Source organism: Pteropus medius, unplaced genomic scaffold, assembly GCF_902729225.1.
Source record: "Pteropus medius unplaced genomic scaffold, Ma_sr-lr_union100, whole genome shotgun sequence".
In the NCBI taxonomy this organism is placed as follows: domain Eukaryota; kingdom Metazoa; phylum Chordata; class Mammalia; order Chiroptera; family Pteropodidae; genus Pteropus; species Pteropus medius.
Window position 1 is genome coordinate 13653329 of NW_024344370.1, and position 5277 is coordinate 13658605.

The 5277-nt window shown below is 40.5% G+C and overlaps 1 protein-coding gene across 5 annotated transcripts in view; it reads left to right on the forward strand.

Annotated features, from left to right (window-relative positions):
• Positions 1–4513: 4513 nt before the first annotated feature.
• The window catches only part of OCLN (occludin), a 41426-nt gene continuing 40662 nt past the window's right edge, over positions 4514–5277 (forward strand). For 2 of the 5 annotated variants that reach the window (XM_039870148.1, XM_039870153.1), the window contains exon 1: positions 4754–4887. The gene's annotated coding sequence lies outside the window, so the exon portion shown is untranslated. Of the gene's footprint in view, positions 4652–4720; positions 4888–5277 lie in introns of those variants that run through there. The other 3 variants (XM_039870149.1, XM_039870151.1, XM_039870152.1) reach the window with 3 other exon arrangements.

Genomic DNA, 5277 nt, shown 5'->3' on the forward strand with positions numbered 1-5277 from the left:
ACAGTGGAAATTACTATGACTGATGCAATTTAAAAAAAAACCAAAAATCAGCCCCATCTCTTTCTCTGCATAATCCACATAATTGTGGCAATATTCTGTCCCAGATAAAAACCCTTCTTCTCTCCTCAGGAGATTCTCCCAACTTACTCTGATCCTATAAAGTTGTTTTCTTCTAGCATTTGAGGAATGTTATTCACAAAACAACTAGACATAGGTCTACAACCACCTTTAAAGAATGTCTCGAAATTCTATTTTTTAAAATAAAATTTTTATTATAAAATATAAAACTCAAACCAAAAAAAGTACATAAAACATATGTGTACTGTTTAATAAATTGTAAAGCTAACAGCCATGTAACCTGCATTCAGGTAAAAAAACAAAATATTGCCAGTACCCCAAAAGCATCTCTACGCTTCTCTTCCCGTACTTATCCTCTCTTTTCCTCCTAGAGGTAACCACTACCTTAACTTTTAAGATAATAATTTCTTCGTTTTTCTTTGCAATTTTGCCACTTATGTATAGAATCCCCAAATTATGTAGTTTAGTTTTGGACTTTATATACATGGAATCATGCTGTATTTGGGAGCAGGGGTCTCATTTATTCTGTTCAATATTATGTTTGAAAGCTCACCATGTTGTTGGGAGTTGCTCTAATTGGTTCATTCTCATCCATAATACTTCACTATACCCTGATTCTTTTTTTTAGGAAAATTTTTTCTACGGCTGCACTCTGATATCTTGTTATGGGTAGTTTAAAGGAGTTTGGTTATTTTTTAGAGACAAAAAGCAGCAAGGCTGTTAATCTAGGTGTTTGAATCTAGACTCTACGACTTAGCAGATATCTTGAGTAAATGATTAAAGGTTTTTGGGCTTTACTGTCCTAGGAATAAGGAAAATAATATCACATCATAGGATTGTTGTAAAAATAAAAAAATAAAAGTCCAGAAAGCACTTAATATAGCACCTGACACATGGTTACTCTGAGTAATGATGGAGATTACTAGTACTATTATTCCACTTGTTGAATTACCAGTTCAGGGACTGACTCTGCTTTAACTTTGGCTCCCTTCTGGAGGATCTTGCTTAATTCATAGGAACTAAGATAGAGCTTTACTCATCCTCTCAGAAATTGCCTTCCTGGTGACTTCCTCTTAAATTCCTCCATAAATCTGTCCTGGGAAACTGCCCTACGTGAACTAGGAGCCTCCCACCTTGTGACTGGGTGGGGTAACTAGAGGCCCTTCCAGTCAGGCCTTCAGCAACTCCAAACTGAGTTGCCCTTGAAAAAATACCAATCCTTGAATTCATTCATTAAGCAGGTGAGGCAGAGTGGAAATATTCTAATCCCTTTTTTTTTTTCTCATCTAAGACCTAGTACTAGAGACGTAAACCTTGAAATGCTATTAAGGAATGTGCTGTTTTCGCAATGGCAGCAGACTGTGAGAGAAGGACAGGACTCCACGGGCATGTTGGATTTGAGAACCAGGGTTATATTCATTCACTCATTCAACAAGTATTTGTGGAATTATTCTGTAAAAGGGATTGTTTCAGGCAGGTGGGATACAGTAATGACTTGTTAAATTTATTGAGACTGGTTTTGTGACCCAGCATATATGGTCTCTCGGTGAACGGTCCATGTGCCTCTCAACAATCTTAGGAAGAGAGTACTATTTATTATTATCCCAAATTTATAGTGGAGAAAAATAAGGCTAATGTACTTTAACTTCCCTCAAGGATTAATCCATCTAGCTAATAAGTGGCAACATGAGATCTGAACCTAAGTTTCTGACACCAAATTCTGAGCTCTTAACTTTCTCCTTTACATATAAAACCGAAGAGAAAATTGGTTTTTTATTTTACCGTTCACTTGACTGCAGGTAAAATCAACAAATTTCTAATCATAGTTCCCCTGAGAATAATATTTACTTGGAGTTGTGAAGATTTTCATCAAATAATGTTCTATAGTGGATCGTGGTCCATAATACCACAGTGCGTTACCAAGAAGGAATAATTAGGAATAATTAAAAATAATTAAAAATTTTGCTACAATTTATGATTATGTAACATGATTACATTGAGCATGGCATTCAAAAAATTTTGTTTGCTATTGAAGAATGATGCATTTAGGTTTTGAGTCTGGATTTTCTTTTGGAACATTTTCAACTACTACCTAATATGCACACCATTAGGCAATAGTTAACACAGTTTTTACATTTTTCAATGTTGTGAGCATCATTTGGAAAATTAATCTGAGTGGCATAAAAATGACATGCCATATTCCAACAGAAATTTAGCTTAGTACTAAGTTGGACCACATGAAATTGCCATTTTCTAGTTAAAAATAGCAATTATTTCCAATTTCATATGGTTTGACTTAATAAATTCTATTATTCCACATGCATGAATTCAGCAGGAAAATAAGTTTCTCTAAGACAGGGATTTGGGGTTTTGTTCACTATTGTGTACATGGTAGGCACTCAAAAATTGTTTGTTGAATGAATAAGGAAAGTAAATAAAATATAGTAACTAACTTTCCAGTCTAACACAACACACCTTTGGATTTAGGTCTGGTGTGGGAATAAGGAAAATAATATGATATGCATTAGTCTCTTAAAATGATAAAAAATTAAATTTAAAAACCTAATTTACCCAAGAGAATTAAACATATGTCTACACAAAATTTGTACAAAATATTCATAGCACCATTATTCATAAGAGCTAAAAGTGGAAAAAGCCCAAGTGTCTATCAAGTGATGAAGGTTTAAACAAAATGTAGTGTATCCATGCAATGAAATCTTACTCAGCCATAAAAAGGAAGAAGTACTTGTAGGTACAACATGAATGAACCTTGAAAACATTATGCTCGGTGAGAGAAGCCAGACACAAAAGGCCACACATTATGTTATTTATTCACACCAAATGTCCAGAATGAGCAAATCAATACAGACAGGAAGAAGGTTAGTGGTTGCCAGGGTCTGGAGGCAAGGGAAACCAGGAGTGACTGCTAATGGACACAGGGTTTCTTTTTAGGGTGAAAACATTCTGGAATTAGATAGTGATGACAGTTGTACATCCTCGTGAATATACTAAAACCCACTAAACTGTGTTTACACTTTAAAATTAAGAGCGAACTTTATGGTATACAAAACAGTTCAGTTTTAAAAAGTGAGGGGAAAACTCTAAGTTCTCTTCAGAACATGTCAAGTATACTATAAAATAACAGACGTGTTTATAAATCTGAGAGTATTAGGAAATGTTCCCTTGTTTAATTATAAACCGAGTGGAATGTTTGGAGATTTCAGTAATCTGACAGGGAACATTAAGAGGATTAACCTGACTTCCCCAGTGTTAAAAACACCAATTTAAACTGCATCATTCAAAAACTACATAGTCATAAAATAATTGTAGCAATTACTCCCACAAAAACAATACCAATCAGATTAATGCCCTAATTAAGACTCTCATCATTTAAAATACTTTATATTTATATAATGCTTTTACTTCCTTAAATATTGAATTATGCCTTTAAGATTTATTGTATGGGAGAGTCACATCTCTAACCACTTAATGTAAGGCAGAGCAGTGGGTGGGATCGGACAGAAATTTATTAGCAATGCTGACATTCCAGATTGTAATACAAAGTGAAGCAGGATTAAAGAAACCTAAATTCTAGCCTGCAATGCATACAATTAAATAGCAAGAACTAAAATTGCCACATTCTGGACTACTATTTTAAAAAAGATACTGAAATTCAACAAAAATATGTAAAAGTGTGCACATCATGAAGTGTAGACAATGAATTTTCCTAAGTGGATACAATTTCCAGATCAAAAATAGAATAAGGCATACAGAACTAGTTTTCTTTTTTTTTTTTTTTAAGCCAAAGAGATTATTAAAAGTTTAAATCTCCTCAAGAGCAGATTCTGCATCATAGCAGGATTAAATTTGGGGAGGGCACCCCGAAGTGGTAATAATGTATACCGTAGCATGCACTTAATTTTGTTGGCAAATTTATTGACACCAACATCTACAGTATTTCACTTCCAATTTAACTACTCTGAGTAATGATCTTTTTTTCTCGATCCAGAAATTCGGCAACAGTTCTTATATTTACGCATCACTTTTGAAAATCTCCACATCTGGGTGCTTCTGACAAAATTTTAACCACATTTTCAGAGCAGGAAAAGTGTGTGTAAAGACGCGCTTTTCTTGCCAAAGAGCTGAGCACCCTTGGGCCCTCTTCAGGAGGAAAACAGTCCCCTCTAGCCCTCAGTCTACTGTTCTACCAGAAACCCGCGAAGCACCGAGAGCGCCCCAGGGTGGTCCAGTACCACCTCGGAAGCCCCCCTTGCCTCCCGGAACCCGCGCCTTTCCTCTGCGCTAAGTCCCCGCCCCTGCAGCCGAGACGGGGATTTAACTCCGAGCGCTGCAAGGGTGTGCGGGGCAGAGCCGGTTTCTCCCGCCTTCTTCTCCACCGCTCCCTTCCCCCTCCCATCCGAGTTTCAGGTGAATAGGTCACCAAAGAAGGAGGCGGCCACACCACACCTCCTGGCCAGCGTCCGCCTCCCGCTTTCTCCTTCCTCTGGAGGACGCGGCGGAACTCCCGGGAGAGCTGGCCAGAGAACCGAGGAGCCAGTGCGGGGTGCAGCAGGTAAGACTTGCGGGCGCGAGGCCGCATACCTCCCGCAGCCGGGCCTGGCGTTGGTGCGCATGCTCGGGGGCAGGGCAGCCTGGGTTGGGGGTAAGGAGGAGGAGGAGAGCTGAGCCCTTAGCTCTGTCCCCGGCTGCTTGATTGGCAGCTCGCACAGCGTCAGGTGCGCCCGCCAGGTGAGACCGCTCCTTGCCTCCCGCGGTCCTTCGTGGGTCAGGTCGGGCTGCAGTGAGTAGGTGAGAGCTGGGCGCGATGCCCGGGGCGCACGGTACCCGCCGAGTCCCCGCAGGGGGACCGCGGCCCTTCTGTCTTGTAGGGGAGGCGCGGGGGTAGGGTGCCCGGCGCTGGTTTCGGTGGCGGTTTCGCCCCTGGGCTGGGACTCGCGGGAGTCGGAGAGGCGGAGAGAGCAGCCCTGGGCTAACTTGAAAGCTGCGTCCGGGTGCCAGGGGCCACTTGGAGGCGCCGATCAGCTCATTTCACAGAAACGCTTAAGGATTCGTGTGCCCAAACAGCTCGGTCAACTTTTCGCTTTTTGCGGGGCGGGAAGTTCATGGACAGTGAGAATCCTGCGCTCTGCTCTCGTGTGCAGTTCTGAGGGCTTTTCAGCGAGAGAGGCGCGGCTTCGA